The sequence below is a fragment of the Acinonyx jubatus genome, chromosome A3 (assembly GCF_027475565.1).
Source record: "Acinonyx jubatus isolate Ajub_Pintada_27869175 chromosome A3, VMU_Ajub_asm_v1.0, whole genome shotgun sequence".
NCBI classification, from domain to species: domain Eukaryota; kingdom Metazoa; phylum Chordata; class Mammalia; order Carnivora; family Felidae; genus Acinonyx; species Acinonyx jubatus.
This window is the reverse complement of record NC_069388.1, coordinates 53,843,920-53,861,622: the sequence shown is the minus strand read 5'-3', so window position 1 is coordinate 53,861,622 and position 17,703 is coordinate 53,843,920. Positions and strand designations below refer to the sequence as shown.

Below are 17,703 nucleotides of genomic sequence, written 5' to 3'. Positions count from 1 at the left end.
TGAAATTTAATAGTGCAAAATGTGTTCAAAGGCAGGCAAGATTGAGTGAGCAGTCAGGGAATATGTTCAGGGGAAACTGAGCAACTCTTCATGGAAGTTATATATTGAAATATTTTCTTTTTTTTAATTAAATTTTTTTTAAAAATTTATTTATTGAGAGAGAGAGAGACAAAGAGAGAGAAAGAGAGAGAGAATGAGGAAATCCCAAGCAGGCTCTATGCTGTCAGCATGGAGCCTGACTCAGGGCTTGGTCCCACAAATTGTGAGATCATGTCCTTGGCTGAGATCAAGAGTCAGACGCCTAACCAACCCAGGCATCCTAGAAATATTTTCTCAGTATTGGAAAAAAGCACCCCAAATGTAATCGTCAGAGTTGGTTGATTAGTTGGCTACGTCATTAAAAACAAAAACTCTCGTCAGATTGGCTAGATCTCAAAATGTAATCGGTTTTCTTACAACACACCTTGTTATAAACTTAGCAGTAAAAAATTCAAATAACATTTCTCAAGAAACAAATAAAACAACAAGAGACCTATACAGAGCAAGTACGTGATAAGACAACATCAGCCAATAACCAAGTGTTAATACTGTCTTTGGACCTCGAAGTATTTAAAAAAAAAAAAACTGGTCTGACAATATATATATATTTTTTTAGATTGGCCCTGATATGGTGCCTTGCAAAGATTATGACTCTAGGACATTTGTATGTATGATGCCTATCGTCATAATATGTCATTCCATCAGTATTAACATCATTGTGCAACCGGCCCAGCATTACTCAGTCCTGCGCATTTGCTCATATCCTGCTCTAGAAATTAGTAAAATATTAATGCGGTTCCTTCAAGCACACAACAGCTATCTGGACTTCTGAGCCATCAGCCATAATAAGTCACCTTGCATAAACATACTTTCCAAGGGTAATCAGACTCGTCAATAATTTGCATCCTCACCCCAGGCCATCCAAAAATTCTGTCAGGGAGAAAAAGCTCCCGGGCACTGTGGTTTTCCCCCTCCAGTGTTTATCTTATAATTGTTTTCTTTTTCTTTTTCCTCTTAAGAGAAAGCTTTCTGGTGTTCCAAACTCAGTGTAATTCCTGATTCCCACTCAGAGAGGGGAAGATGAACAAAGGGTTCTCTCCAAGTTCTTTATATTCCCGGAGGCACCTGCTGTAGATCTGGGGAGGGCAGGTTCTCTTCTCTCCCCACAGCAGGAGCTGGCTGCTGGTGGGAGCCAGCTGCCGGTGCCACCTGGGTCTGTGCTTGGGGTCCTCAAGTCCACAGTGCCGGAGAGCTCCCTCCAAGGGCACAAAGGCTGCACGGCTGGCATCTAAGCCTGTGCAGACATGGGAAAGGAAGGGTGGCAAGGGAGAGGAGGAAACTTACCTGTCCTGTCTTCTGCCCTCCAGCCCGAACCAAAGGGGACCACGGCAGCACAGGGCCAACGACCCTGTTGGATTGCCCCAACCGTGTATGCAGCTGCTGGCCAGGTGCCGCCTCTTGTCAGCAGGGCTATAAATAAGGCACTGTCCAGAGCTCAGGAGATAAGAACCCAACCCCTTGCTCCCGCAAGCCTTTTAAGGTATCCAAATTAAAGGAGCCTCAGCCCCCAGATGGGAAGGGGCTGCTGGCTCCCCATTTGGCCTGCCCGCCTCAAGGACATCCCAGGCCCCGCATATGTTCCAGCAATTCAAAGAGCAGTGGAAGGGGGAAGCCACTGGGCTGGGAAGGGATCTCACTTTGTCTGACAACCGGCAGAGCCTCTGGGCAGGCTGCCCGAGGCTCCATTGCTGGGAACCCCTCAGATTAGGGGGCTCGCCTGGAGGCACAGAAGGGGAAGGAAACTTCCCCCAGGACACAGTGCCTCTGTAGGGTGGTGTGGATTTTTATCACTGCCTCTTGAAAGGAGCACACTGACCATCTCCCCTGGCTTCAGGGGCATTCGTTTGGGTGAAAGAGATTCGAGGAAGACCAAGGATGGGCTTAACACTGGGCATGTGGGAAGCTAGAAGAGGAGTGCATTTACAGAAGCCCTCTCTCCCCAGCCTCCCCGCTCATGCATGGTTGGGAGGGATGCTTGGGCTGCCAATCCCTTTCTTTATAGAGTTATTATAGAGATTTTTAGAACCATAGGCTAGAAGAGGAGAAAGAAGACAGATTGGGGATGCAACAGTTCCTGAGTCACCCCTGAATTTCTTCTTTCTGGAAGGCGTTTCATCCATGGTGAGGGGTGGGGAGAAGGACAGCCAGGGTCGGCTATTTGGCAACCGCCGTCTGCGTTACCACCGCAGCGGCTCCACGTCTGGGAATTTATCCCGAGGAAAGAATCGTGGATGTGGATGGGGATACAGCTGCAGGGACATTTCTTGCAGCTCTTTGAATAACTGCATAAAGTGGAAACAGCCAAAATGACTAACAACGGAGACTTAAGTTTAAACGAGGAATAGTATAGTTATAAGGGGAACCCTGCAACCTTTAGAAATGTCCTAGAAGAGTACTTAATAGCATAGCAACGATATTATGACATACTGGTAGTAAAAATTCAGGTCACTTTAAGAGAAGGTTGTTGGGTGTATGTGCAAAAAGTTGCTCCACACTCATACTCCGGAAGGAACGTGTGCCTAATGTGACAATGTGGCTATGGCTGGATGATGGGATTACGGCTGATGTCGTTTTCTTCTTTGGCTTACACGTCATCTCTAAATTGCTCGCGATGATCTTGTGTTACTTTTATCACAGGAACATTCATTTCATTTGAAACCCAAGTGACTGAAAATCAGAAAAGAGCTTTCTGTGTTTTTGCATTAATGGACCCGACTTGATTTTAGGATTACAGAATTCCTTGGGGTCTCCCCAGTATTTGGAAAAACCTGTGTTGGGGTCAGTGGCTTTTTTTTTAAAATACCGATACGAACAATATGATGTAGAACGCCAATAGAGTCCCTGAGTGCCCCTGTCAGGGCGAAGGTGAGTCAAGAAGAGAGAGAGGAGAAAACAACCACAGCCACACAAAAGAAAGTAAAGTATGCACAAAGAGAAAGAGGAATCTGAAAATAAGAAAGCTTATGTAATAGGGGGTGATAGAAAACACCCATCTGCCCTTTATCTGTCCCCATCTATGCTCTGACTGGGACATAATAAAGGCTCTCTGTGCCTTTTATTCAAAGAATGTGTCCCCCTCAAGGCATTTGAGGGGGGACTGTTGGGATGGAGGCTCATTGTTGGGATGAGCGCTGGCTATTGTATATGAGCCAATTGGACAATAAATTATATTAAAAAAAAAAAAAAAAAAAGAACATGCATGTCCTGAAGATGCCTTCCTTTTTGATTGTATTGGACTTAAGGAATGACCCTGACTGTGTATGTCAGTGACATGTGCCACTGATACGTGTAATTGGAAGAGGGGCTCCCCTCCCCCTGGGCTCCCAGGGCTGGAGGTACAGCAGGGCCCTAACACTCTAATGTCCGCGCTTCTGGCTGGAGGCACTAGACTGGGGTCCCTCTAATGGATAGGACCTGGTCTACAGCCCACAGTGGGTGGTGTCAAAGCTTTCGCGTCGCGTTGCTATTACAGGAATAGGCTCTCTCTCAGACACCACCGAGTGACAGAGCCTGGAATCTGAAGCTGAGCAACGCTCAGGACTGTTCTTTGGAACCTGGGGTGCCAAAGATCTTCTTGGATGGCCCCGTCTGTGTTAGCTCTAGCCACCTTCCTCAGGTTTCAGCCGGCTTACTCACGGGCATGTGCCCTGCAGATATCTGATAGAGAAGGGAGACTCTGGCCTCAGGTCAGGCCCTGCGGGTCGGGGCACAGTGTCCCTCCACAAGGGAAGAGATTAGTGCAGGGGAGGGTGAAGGGGGCTCCTCTTGGAGGAAGTTGGGCTGAAGCCAGGCACTGGAGCCTTCGTGACAGGCAGCCTATCAGGGCTGCTGTACGGTCTCACCAGCCTGTGGGGCTCTGGCCTGAACTCCAGGAACAGCTGTTGGAAGCATCCAGGTGTGTCGTTCTCCCCCCTCCATGCTGACTCATTCCCGCCCCTTCACAGGGGCATACTGCACGCACACAGTCTTGGGGTGGGTGGCACCTGACACATTGTGCCTGCTGACAGTCACCCCGGAGCGGACATATGTGGGAGGGAACAGCATCTGCCTTCGGGGGCTGCATCCCAGGATCTGAGCGGCGGTCAGGGACAATCGGATGTGGACGTGGCTCTTGCTTCTCTTCCACAGTAACGACAGAAAAGGCTGACAGGTGTTTCTCGGTCCCATTTCCCAAATCCCAGAGACCAAAGCCAAAGGACATATAGGTCTGGAACAAACACTGAAAAAATTTACTTTTTAATATTTATTTATTTTTGAGAGAGAGGTGGAGTGCGAGCAGGGGAGGGACAGAGACAGAGGGAGACACAGAATCCGAAGCCGGCTCGGATGACGCCGCAGGGCTCGAACCCATGAGCCATGAGGTCATGACCGGAGCTGAAGTCGGATGCTTAACCGACTGAGCCACCCAGGCGCCCCTGGAACAAACATTTTGATTTGATTCCGCAAATATGCCTTGAGTCGCCGCCCAGGAACCAGAAACTGGTAGGCTCAGGATGGCAGGAAGATAGAGACCCCTCCAGAAGACGTGCGAGCCCTAGAAGTGTGCTCCTGGCCACCAGCCTGCTTGAGGGCACCTCACCACTGCCAGCATCTCTGCTCCCGGGGCCCATGCTCACAGGGCCTTCGCCCGTGGGGCTCATGAAATCTCATTCACCCATCAGGACTCTTCACTTTTTGTGAAATAAATATTCACTGAGGACGTTCCATGTTCCAAGCACTTGGCTAGATCCGGGAGCCTCAACTCTGAACACATAGAAGACCCTTACCTCGAGGAGCTTAGAGTCTGTCTATCAGGGGTTCTACTCACACAGCCCGTGAGCCTGAGCCTCTCACCTTAAACCCGGACCATCTTTCTCTCGTGGTCACTGTAGACGCCATTGACTGTTGCTGCCCCATACTCACCCCTGTCACCAATGCTCCTTGCTGTGGTTGGGTTGGGCAGGCTTAACCTTTCCGTGAAGCTGCTTCTGCTGCTTCTGGAAGCTACCAGAGCTGAGTTTTATAAGTGGGATAGGATGCCTCCCTCAGCCACCTGAGTGGGGCACTAGGCCCTCTGCTGTGGAGCCAGGAGCCAGAAGCATGTGCCTTTCATGCATCTACAGGGCCAAGGTGGCCTCCTAGCCTGCTTGCTGCCGGGATGGCCTTTTCCTCCTCACCCTCCCTGAGATGGGAAGGCCCAGGGAGCATATGCCCCTGACCCTAGCTGGAAGGAACTCGTCTCCTTCACCCCACACAGATTTTTCCCCTGTTGGATTAGTAGATTCTGTGGCAGAAGAAGATGAGCTAGCCAAGGAGCCAGAGAATGAGGAGCCGATCAGGAGAGGAAGCGCTTAGGGCGGAGGCCAGAAGCCTGGAGGGGACAGACGGTCTTGGGAAGGAGGGCCTAGACCAGCGTCACCTCTTGTAGGCTGGGTAGAGCCAGGGTGAAGCAGAGTCCTGTTCTTCTATACGGAGAAGTCCTCAGATGCAGACCCGGCATGCGTCAAGGTGCCACAGAGAGTGGTTTCTGAAATGTGTTGCCTACTGAGTGCTTATCCGCAGCAGCGGGGAGGACGCGCCCGATCCTTGCTGCCATGTCCTTGTTTTCCAATGAATACTTTTCGTGATCTAGCGACTCCATTTGCTATCGCTGAAATCTCTACATAAACATTCCTTCTGCACTTCCCAGAATAATAAACAGGCCAGAAAGGCTGCATAAACATCCCATAGTGTAAATACGTCTGCGAACGGCCCTGGAACGTTTCAACCTGAAAAACAGCATCACCATTTGTTGGTGTGATAGAGTCCAGGCAGCTCTTCTTTTTTGGACTTGGCTTCTGCTGAGCTAGTTTGGGTATTGAAATAAACCACGTTACCCAGCCAGACAGTTAACTCAATAAGGACGGGGGTCTCAGTGTCCTTCCTGTTAGCGGGCACATATGTGAGAAGAAAAAAGCCTCAGCTTTTCTCAGCTAAGATTCCCTTGATCCAACAGGTCACCTGGCTTCAAGACCCGTGACAAAAATACACAAAAATGCCTATCAGATCTGCTCTGGGAATCTTTAGCATGTGGTTCACGTGTTGAAAGCAGCTTGGTGATTCTTTGCCTAAAGTTACTTGTAGTTCAGTAGGCATCAACAATTTTGATCAAAGGGACGGACCTTTAACTGATGACCAGTTGAGACTTAATTAGGAGCTGAAGGAGAATTTGGGTCCCTTCCAAGCCTCTGCATCCAGACATGAAGCCTCTCCCAGATGTGACCCATCTGTTGCTGTAGATAATCGGCTATAATTAGGTCAGCAAGCCTATAATTCTAGAACCATTTACAATAATGGAGACATTTGCATGGTGGAGACATTGGAAAAGCCCTCCCTGTCCCCCAGAAGGGTGATGTTAGGATTCCTGGAGTGGCAGCATGGAGGGATATCTTCTGTTTGCTCCCCCCCGCCCCCCGCGACCCCCACCTTGAGCTTTGCTCTGCGCCCAGGTGGCTGATGTGAACAAGCATCAAAGGGTTCATTTGTTCTCTGGGTTTTGCTTGGGTTTAGCCAATAGAAGGAACCAGCAAGAAATCAGAAGACAGGACAGTGATGTCAGATCCTTGGTGCGTGGATCCTCCCTGCAGGGATGTTGCAGGTGAGCTGTCTCCCTCTGGGAAGGACCCTCTCTGGGCTCTGGGAACAGTTCCTTCCCCTTGACCTAAGGATGAAGGGCATCATGACTCTCAAGGTTCTGCACTGGCCCTCATTGGTTTCCCCAAATGCTCCCCACACCTCTGCTAATAGTTCCTTTGTTAAAACTCTCCTCCTGGGATGCCTGGGTCGCTCCGTCGGTTAAGCATCCAACTTTGGCTCAGGTCATGATCTCCCGGCTCGTGAGTTCAAGCCTTGCGTTGGGCTCTGTGCTGACAGCTCAGAGCCTGGAGCCTGCTTCATATTCTGTGTTTCCCTCTCTCTCTGTCCCTCCTCCACTCGTGCTCAGTTTCTCTCTCACTCGCAAAAATAAATAAACATTAAAAAAATTAAAACAACAACAACTCTCCTCCAATGACCTCGGTTGGGTGTGGCATCTCTTTCCTGCCTGAATACTGACTGATGCAGAGGAGAAAGACTGAATGTCTTTGGAAGCAGTGAGAGAGACAAAGAACTGGCTCCATGTCTCACCCCTAGCCCTCATCCCACAGAGCTGTGAATGAAAAGGAGGGGTGTGGATTCTCTGACAGGTGGGAACCTCTGTGTTGTTGCCACTGATGTGGCCAAGGGATTGCCTTGGATGATGGGATTATCTAACACTCACTGTATGGGTCACATAAGCCTCCAGATTCTGGTGCAGTGACGGTCAGGTAACCACCCAATGGTGCCAAGGGAAGAATTTCCTACCGTGTTGGTGGTGGTAGGTACCCAGAATCCTAATGAAGTTATTTTAAGGGAGATAAAGCAATATTTCCCGTAACCTGCATTTCTAGACTAAGATACACACATGCTTTTTTTAATTTAATTTAATTTTAATTTTAATTTTATTCTAAAGATTTAAGTAATCTCTACACTCAACATGGGGCTTGAACTCACAACCCCAAGATCAAGAGTCGCACACTGCCCTGACTGAGCCAGCCAGGTGCCCCCACACGTGTTTTGGCAACACCATACCTGCCATTTATCGACCTCTTAAGATGTGTGAGATGCAGTCTAAGGGGCTGTCCGTCCCTTTCTCTCAGTGAACCTGCGAAACACATAACAATTTTTATGGTAAACTAATCTTTGGGGAGCACGGGGTTAATGTTCAATGTTATTATTATACAGTTATTCTACTCTGTTTGTTTATTCTTCCTCCTACAGAGGTGGAGGTGGGACCTCGAAGCTGCAGGAGTCTGAGAGTCTGAAGGCAGATCCAGCTTGTCCCCAAAGACAGGGGCTTCCAAGAGCGGGAGGTTCACCAGTTCACAGGCACTGCCCCGGTTGCTGGAAACTTTCTGTTTTCTTGAGTGCCAGTTGCTTTCGTCAAGTGGCTGACTCGTGGCCAGAAAAGGCAGAGGGGAGAAACAGCAGGCCTTCAGCCAACCTAGCCTTCAGCAGATAGACATTCTTTTCCCACCACTGAGCAAGCCTGCCCTTCAGTGCTGCTAACTCATCAAAATGGAAATGAAGAGCAGAGGAAGTGAGGAGAAGAGTCATTTGTCTTCTGTTTCCCTCATGATCAGGTGAGATGCATTCCTCACTCCTTTCCCAGATGACTAATGGGTTATCAGTGTTATTCATGCAATAACTCCTGTCAAACTATGTGTGTCCGGCTCTCTAGATCTAGACCTGACTTCCTCAGGGTCCAGGATAGCGTCACCTTGCTTCAAAAGGTCAAAGGATCCAACCAATTACGAAGCAAGATGGTTTTATGAGTCACTCAGAGCATGACCCTTATGACTCACTTTGGACTTCCAAAGGTTATTTTGAAATGTTCTAAATGCCCAGATTTATGGGTACAAGTTCCAGGGGAAAACGACAAGGTAAATGTATATATACCTACCTACATACGTATATACACACACATATATATATACATATTTAAGTTTATTTATTTATTTATTTATTTTGAGAGAGGGAAAGAGCACGAGTTGGGGAAGTTCAGAGAGAGAGAATCCTGAGCAGGCTCTGTGCTGTCAGCGCAGAGCTGGGTGTGGGGCTTGATCTCGTAAACCGAGAGATCATGACCTGAGCAGAAACCAAGAGTCGGACGCTTAACTGACTGAGTCACCGAGGCACCTCATAAAGTAAATATTTACTTTTTTAATCTTATTTTTTTTATTGTAGTAAAATACACATAACATGACATTTACCGTCTTAACCATTCAAGCGAACAGATCTCACACTGACGTGCGACCATCCATTTACCTCCGGAACTTTCCACCTTTCCAAAGTGTGCCCGCTGAACTGTGACTCCCATGTCCCTCTCCCCGAACCTGGAAGCCACTGTTCTTTCTGTCCCTGAATTCGAAAACCCTTGGGACCTCATGCAAACAAAATCCTACAGGATTTTTCCTCTTGTGGGAACAACAGATTGTTTTCGTTTATATGCTCACACAAACTTTGAACACCAAATGTGTGGGGTTTTCTCTACACCAATCAATTCTCCAGTTCTCTGTGACACCAACAGTGTCCTTCAATCCAGTTCAGTTCCGACACCATCCACTTAGAGCAAGTGTCAGATCCCACAGGTTAAGGGCTCAGTCCCACCAGACTGACTTGACTTCAGATGCCAGTCACGAGTCTGGGACTTCTTTCTGACTTCTGTCCAACAGGCTATACATCAGAGGTTCCTACACCACCCCCCTCCTTGGGTTCTACAATTTGCTACAACAGCTCACAGAACTCAAGGAAACACTTCATTTATGTTTATCCCTTGAGTATAAAGGATTCAACTCAGGAACAGCCAGACGGGAGAGATGTATAGGGCAAGATCTATGGGAAGGGGCACAGAGCTTCTATGCCCTCTCCAGGGGCACCACCCTCTGGCACTTCCATGTATTCACCAACCCAGAAGTCTGCTCAATGCTGTTCTTTTGGGATTTTTCTGGAGGCTTCATTATGTGGGCACAACTGATTAAATCATTGGCCATAGGGCATTAAGTCAAAGTCCAGCCCCCTTTTCTTCTCCTCAGAGGTTGGGGGGAGGGGCTCAAAGTTCCAACATGGTGGCTTCTCCTGGCAACCAGCACCCCCCCCCCCATCCTTAGGGGCTTTCCAAAAGTCACCTCATTCACTTAAACTCGGGTGTGGTTGGAAGGGGCTGGTTACGAATAACAAAAAGTGCTGCAAAGTTGCTGTTTCAGAGCTCAGGACAAAAGCCAAATATTATAACAAAAGGCGCTCCTTTTGCTCTGATCCCTTAGAAATTACAAGGGATTTAGGGGACGAAGAGCCAGGGACAAACACACCCAATGTCCTCAAGTTTCACCCATGTTGCAGGTGTCAGAACTTCCTTTTTTTTCTTTAATTTTAATTTTTTTGGTTTTTGAGAAAGAGAGAGAGAGAGAGAGAGTGGAGATGAGGGGCAGAGAGAGAGGGACAGAGAGACTCTTAAGCCCAGTGCGGAGCCCCACAGAGCCGACATAGGGCTCAATCTCACGGCCGTGAGGTCATGACCTGAGCCAAAATCAAGAGTTGGTTGCCTAACCCACTGAGCCACCCAGGTGCCCAAGCATTTCCTTCCTTTTTTAGGCTCAATAATACTCCATCGTATGGACAGAGCACATTTTATTTATCCACTCGCTGGTGGATGGACCCTTGGGCGGCACAAGGTAAATGTTTGCTTTTTCCATTAAGTCCCCTCATACTCTTCAAAATAAACATGGGTGAATATAATTTAAAAATCCAAAGAGTTCAGCCCTTGTGCCTCAGTTAGGATGAATATCAGAAGAGCGGGTGCTTCATGACTGTTTCCCTACCTTAAAGTCTCCAGCACCAGTTAGGAAGCATCAACCAGTTTGTTGAAAGCTACGCCACCGTGAGGGGCAGTATGTCTAAGACCTTGCCTATGGAAGTACTCTGTAAGGGGAGGTGAGACTGTCATTTTCTCAATCCAAAGGACATGGAGCACTGTCCAGCCACCCGCCAGGCCCAGGGGCAGAACAGGAGGGGCGCCGGCCCCGCTCTCAGGGAGCTTACAGTGGCCTCTGCTCCCCACAGCATGGGGACTGCACTGGTCCATGCAAAGACGGGAGCCTGGGTGGCCCAGGTCCACTCCTCAGCCCTTCCCCTGCCCGCTCTGCTCTGCAGCTCCAGGGCCATGTCACCGGGGACATGTCCCAGCTCCTGTCTCTGGTTGCTGCTTCCAGGGGCTCAGCTGTGGGGGGAGGGGAGCTGGCTGCAGGAAGGGAGAGTGGAAGTTTCTCCCCTCTGCCTATGGCAGTGTCTCAGGCAGCAGCTACCGCTCTTGGTCCCTGTCCCCAGCTCCTGGGTGCTCTCGTGCTGCCTCTCACTGAGGCCCACGGTGGCCTCGTCCTGCTCATCCCAGTTCTGTCTCGGCTCCTCGATGGCCCTCCGCATTATATCCCCTCCGTTGAAATTACTTAACGTGGATTCTGTCTTCCTATTTAGACCTTTTCAACTCTTTTTAGAAGGACACACAGATTTTGTGCCAACTAAAGTCTCATTATATATAAATGTCTGGACAAATGAACTAAAAATGTATCAGTCTTGTGAGTCGACCTAATTTATCTTCTCATGTTTAAGTTAGCTTCTCATCCTCCAAGAGCAGGAGAGAGATGCTTCGAGAAGGCCTGTTCCTTACTTGTCCCTACTCAGTGACTAGCAGGTTGTAGGCGGAATTAGCTAAATGTAGCCCACATTTGGGAGAAACGGGGAGGTGGGACTATGTATCTGGAAGGAGCAAGAGTATGTTTAGTTAAAAAAAAAAGCTGCTCAGGTCGTTCTAATGAATCTTTGCTTCCACATCCAATTTCTCTGAGAACTGTCCTCAAAGGCGTTTAAAACAATCCTCCCTTAAGAAAAACCTAGAGGGGCGCCTGGGTGGCTCAGTCGGTTTCGTGTCGGACTCTTGATTTCAACTCAGGTTATGATCTCACCGTTCGTGAGTTTGAGCCCCGCACTGGGCTCCATGCCGACAGTGCGGAACTTGCTTGGGATTCCCTCCTTCCCTCTCTCTCTGCCCCTCCCCACTAGTTTTCCCTCTCTGTCTCTCAAAATAAATAAATAAACTTAAAAAAAGAAAAAACTAGAGAGCAGAATCTCTTGTGTTCCTTTATCTTGACCTGCCACAGACGTATTATTGAAGACTTACTCTATCCAATAGCAATGTACTTTGAGAGTTTTGTTCTTTCAGTCATTTGTTCGTTCATGCATGCATGCATTCATTCATTCATTCATTCAATAAAATCCATTCAGATTGCCTTGTAAGGGCAAGGTGCTATGTCATTACAAACTACCCTCAGTATTCATTTCTCCCAGTGGCTTCTCCTTAGCTTATAAGACCTCTGTTTTTGCCATGGTAAAGGGAAATTTCCAGATGAAATCCATGGTTAATGATTCATTCCTGACTCCCTTAACTGACTTTTAACACCTTATTTTATCTTTATTCACTCGTTAGCTTTGTGGAGAATTAAAAGTTTGGTCTAGGGGTGTCTGGATGGCTCAGTCGATTAAGATCCGACACTTGTTTTTGGCTCATGTCATGATCTCATAGTTGTGAGATCAAGCCCCGCATTGATCTCTGTGCTCACAGTGCTTGGGATTCTCTCTCTCTCTCTCTCTCTCTCTGCCCCTCCCTGTTCTCTCTGTCTCTGTCTCTGTCTCTCTCTTGAAAAAAAGTCTGGTCTAGTACCATTTGGAAACTATTATCTCATGTACATCAAATCATTAGCAAAGAAACAAACAGCCTTAAAACTAGCAGCTTTAAAATCCCAGGAGAGGCTAACCTTTCAGACTGCCGTCACTGATACTAACTTGTGCTCAGCACATGTGCACAGTTTAGACATCAGACCCAAGTGAGAAAGAAGTCTTGGAAACGCAGTGCAACAGCTGTTGCTGTGATAACTGATGTTTATTTTCTGTGACCATCTCAGAGTCACTTTTGGCACCTGGGATCCCAGCCTCTGGCACTGGTCTGGCCAAGTGCTGATGGCGAGCTTCTAGAACTACGGTGAGGGGAACAGGTTTATTTTGATCTGCTTAGCACTATGAAGAGAATTTACAAATGGGAGTAGAGACTGGTTCAAGAGGCAAAGAGTAGAATGAGTGGTGAGTTACCAAGTAAAACATATAGAGTTTCTGAATTTGGAAGCTGGATGTCCAACTAATTGTCAGGTGCTGAAACTCATCCAATGGGCTATTTCATACGATTGAGATAAGGGAAGACATAACATTGAAACTGACGAGAAAACATTGAATCGGGCCACATTAAGTGGCAGAAAATACCATATACAAAGGTTGTAGGCAAACACAAGCTAGAGGAAATATTTATAATAGATATGACAAAGTATTAATATCCCTAAAGTAGATTTTGTATAGATTACTATGACTAAGGTAAAGCATCCACTAGAAGAGCAGGTCAGCTCCATAAAGCGGGTCGTTCACAATGCAGCGCCCAAGGAAGAGCCAATGACGTTATTAAAATGTGCCCGACCTCATTCATCATAAAAGAAGTACAAATAAAACCAAAATGGAGACGTCATGTTTTTCTGTCAGATCGGGAAAAATAAGAAGTTGCTGTTACTCAATGTTGACGGGGCCAGAATGAAATGGCACCTCCCGTGCACTGTGGGTGGGACTACAAAATTAGGTCAGATTTCTGGAAGCTGTCTAACAATGTTAACGTTTAAAATGAGCATGCCAATTTGATGTAGCTATCCCTTTTCGGGAACTCTGTTGTAAGAAGATATTTGATATGTTCGATAAGGTATAGATGCGAGGATTTTCATCGCAGATTCACCCACAGCAGAAAAAATGGGAACAGCCTGAACGCTCATCCAGGGTTTTACTTAAATAAATTACTATACATTAAAAGCCATGTAATCCCTTGCACACAATTCAGTTCTTAAGATGAAATAGCACTATGTATATTGACTGAGTAAAATATCTACGACATATGGTAAGTTAAAAAATGCCTATTATAAAATAGCATGAAAAGCCAGATTCCACTGATGTAAGATAGCATATTATCTGCTGTGTGTTTACACATGTACTGTGGCGACAGCTGTCCAGAGATGTGTTCAGTAGAATGTGAACATTAAATCTGGCGGGTCTTCTGTGTGGGGTGGAAAATTGGGTAGTTTTTATTTAATGCTTTATACTTTTCTATATAATTTTCTATATACTTTCTATATACTTTTTTCTATATATTTTCTCTATACTTCTCTATATAATTATATATACTTTTCTATATAATTTTCCATGATCCATTCTGTTAGCAATTGATTATTTTTTTTATAACGAACACGTATAATTTTGGTCAGGAAAAAAAAGGAGGGCCATTTTATTAAAATGACAAATCTTCATAGAGATTCACTGAACTTCCCGAATTCTCTGTCCAAACTTTCCCCCACATTCTTGTACTGCCGTTTTACCCTCCATCAGCACCCCCAAAACCTTAGGTTCTGCCTATGAGCGGTTAGTACGGTAGGAGGCAAGGAATGGTACACTAGAAACTTCTGGGGCTCCCATGTTGAAAAATGGGATGGTTGCCAGGGTGCCCCTCCGTCAGTTTGCAGAAAATTTCCCCATCCTGTTCTGAACACTCCCGTGCCAACAATGGCAACAATGTCAAAAGTGTCTGCCATCCGAGTGGACGCTTCATTCCCAGCTCAAAATTCTGTTTTCACAGAAGCACCAAGCTAATAATTGCAGGGTGCCGTCATCTTCCTGGACATCAGCCAAAAAATGGTTACAATCCTCTTGCCGAACCTCCAGTCTTTCCTTAATGATCCATGTTCCAGCTTCCAAATGCCCACATTTAAAAAACTGAATGAATCTTTTGGGGCGCCTGGGTGGCTCAGTCAGTTGAGCGTCAGACTTTGGCTCAGGTGCCTGGATGGCTCAGTTGGTTGAGCGTCCGACTTCGGCTCAGGTCATGATCTCGCAGTCTGGGAGTTCAAGCCCCGCGTCGGCCTCTGTGCTGACAGCTCGGAGCCTGGAGCCTGCTTGGGATTCTGTGTCTCCCTCTCTCTGTTCCTCCCCTGCTTGCACTCTGTCTCTCTCTCTCTCTCAAAAATTATTTACATAAAGATTTTTTAAAAATTAAAAAAAAAACCCAACTGAATCTTTTTCTCTACAGCTTTTATCTTGATGAAAATTCTCAGGTGCTGTATTTTGCTTCATGTGGCAACCTTCCAGTTGCTTGATTCTGGTTGCACTGAGTCTTTTTTGACTTAGAGCAACCAGAATTCCCAAAGACACAATTCACCGTGATTTATGCGGGAATGATGTTCAAAGATGTGCACCACTGTAATGGTGCACATTCTAGAATAGAAGTGTGCCCAGAGGCCTCCTCTTGTGCCAGGTATCAGGTATTACCTGTGATCCATAGCCCTGGAACTGCGTGACATCTGATCGCCGACAACCCCAGAGATCGTGGGTTGAAGAGGAGAAGTTTCTATTAGGAAATGTTGGTCTTAATTTCCTTAGCCTATGATTCCAGGCTTTCCTGTTTTGCTCATTTCGTTTTTAAAGGTAAATCCACTTCACCCTGCCCCCAGCTTTATTGAGATATAATTGATGTATACACATTGTTTAAGTTTAAGGTACACAATGTGATGATTTGATATAGTACAAAATGATGACCACAGTAGGATCATTTACCTATCCATCACCTTATATAATTGCCCTTTGTGTATGTGGTAAGAACACTTATAATTCATTATTTGTTATTATTATTTTTAAAAGATTTATTTATTTTTGAGACAGAGAGAGACAGAGAATGAACGGGGGAGGGTCAGAGAGAGGGAGACACTGAATCCGAAGCAGGCTCCAGGCTCTGAGCTGTCAGCACAGAGCCCGACGCGGGGCTTGAACTCACGGACCATGAGATCATGACCTGAGCTGAAGTTGGACACTTAACCAACTGAGCGACCCAGGTGCCTCTATAATTCATTATTAAAAAAAAAAGTTTATTTATTTATTTTTAGAGAGAGAAAGAGAGAGAGAGAGAGAAAGCAGGGGATGGGGCAGAGAGAGAGAGAGAGAGAGAGAGAGAGAATCCCAAGCAGGTTCTGTGATGTCAGTGCAGAGCCCGATGCAGGGCTTAAACCCACCAACTGTGAGATCATGACCTGAGCTGAAATCGAGAGTCAGAACTTAACTGACTGAGCCACCCAGGTGCCCCATGATCCATTCTATTAACAATTTTCAAGTATAAAACGTAGTATTGTTAATTATTGTTAATTGCCATGTTGGACATTAGTTCCCCAGAGCTCATTCATCTTATAACTGAAAGTTTGCATCTTTGACCAACATCTCTCCATTCCCCCACTCCCAGCAACTATGAATCTACCCTCTGTTTCTCTGAGTTTAGCTTTTTAAGATTCCACACGATCATACAGTATTTGTCACTCTCTGTCTGGCTTATTTCATTTAGTACAGTACCCTCAAGGGTCGCTTATGTTCGTTGTCTTCATTCATTCGTTCATCAATGGACACTTAGGTTGTGTCCATATGTTGGCCATTGTGAATAATGCTGCAGTGAACATGGGGGTTCAGATATCAGTTTGAGATAGCGATTTCATTTCCTTTGGGTATACCCACACAAGTGAGATCAGTGAATTGTACGGGAGTTCTAGTTCTAGTCTTTTGAGGAACCTTCATACTGTTTTCTACAGTGGCTGTGCCAGTTTGTATTCCCACTGGCAGTGCACCGGGGTCCCTTTTCTCCACATCCTCATCAACACTTGTTATCGCTTTTCTTTTTGATAATGTTCTTCTAGCAGGTGGGAGGTGATAGCTCATTGTGGTTTTGGTTTGCATTTCCCTCAAGATGTTGAGCACCTTGTCATGTAGCTGTTGGTCATTTGTACGCTGTCTTTGCATGTATGTACAGTTGAATGTATGTTTTCTTTGGGAAACTGTCTATTGAGTTCCTTTGCCATTTTAAAAGCAGATTGTTTGTTTTTTTGCTGTTGAGTTGTATGAGTTCCTTATATATTTGGGACATTAACTCTTTATCAGATACATGACTTACAAATACTTTCCCCCATTCTGTAGGTTGCCTTTGCAATTTGTTGGTAATTTCCTTCGTTTTATAGGAGTTTTAAAGTTTGATAGAGTCCTACTTGTCTATCTCTCTCTTTTTGCTTGTGCTTTTGGTGTTATATCCAAAAAAATCAATCCCAAGACTAACATCAAAGAGTTTCTCCCTCTATGTTTTTATTCTAAAAGTTTTATAGTTTCAGGTCTTACTTTTAAGTCTTGAAGCCATTGTAAGTTCATTTTTGTGAATGGTGTGAAATAGAGGTTCATATGAATACCCAGTTTTCCCACCACTATTTAGTGAAGAGACTACCCTTTCCCCGTTGAGTGTTCTTGACTCTCTTGTCATATATTAGCCGACCACATGGGCATGCGTTTATTTCTGGGCTCTCCATTGTATTTCATTGGTCTGTGACTCTGATTTTATGTCCGTACCATACTGTTTTGATTACTTGCATTTTGTAATATAATTTGAAACCCAGAAGCATGATGCCTCTGGCTTTTTCCTCATGATTCTTTTGGCTATTTGAGGTCTTTTGCGGTTTCATACTAACTTTACAATTGTTTTTTCTATTTCTGTGAAGCATGTCGTTAGGATTTATCAAAAAACTGTTAGACCCCATAAAGGCATTCAGTCAAGCTGCAAGATACAAAATCAACATACAAAAATGAGTTGAAGTTTTTTACTTAATTTTTATTCTCCTCTCCTCAGGCAGCCATCGTAAGGGCCATTTACCCTCTTCCTATATTTTCATTCTTGCCATTTCCCACTAGGGTGTATATATTCAGGGCGGTATCGTGGGCAAGACACACAGGAGGTGGGAAGTTGCTTTAAGCACCAGGGAAAGGCTCTGAGGACTTCCAGGAAACAAGTGTCAATAATAAGGCATTAGTGTGAATAATTTTCTTTGGCATCAGTGAACAAATACCACTCCTCTC

The 17,703-nt window shown here is 45.9% G+C and overlaps 1 protein-coding gene across 2 annotated transcripts in view; it reads right to left on the bottom strand.

The window, feature by feature from the left end:
• FHL2 (four and a half LIM domains 2) overlaps positions 1 to 1,528 on the bottom strand; it is a 66,036-nt gene extending 64,508 nt beyond the window's left edge. The window contains exon 1 of one of the 2 annotated variants that reach the window (XM_027069384.2): positions 1,384 to 1,528. The gene's annotated coding sequence lies outside the window, so the exon portion shown is untranslated. The remainder of the gene's footprint in view (positions 1 to 1,383) is intronic. The other variant, XM_053200365.1, reaches the window with a different exon arrangement.
• Positions 1,529 to 17,703: the final 16,175 nt, after the last annotated feature.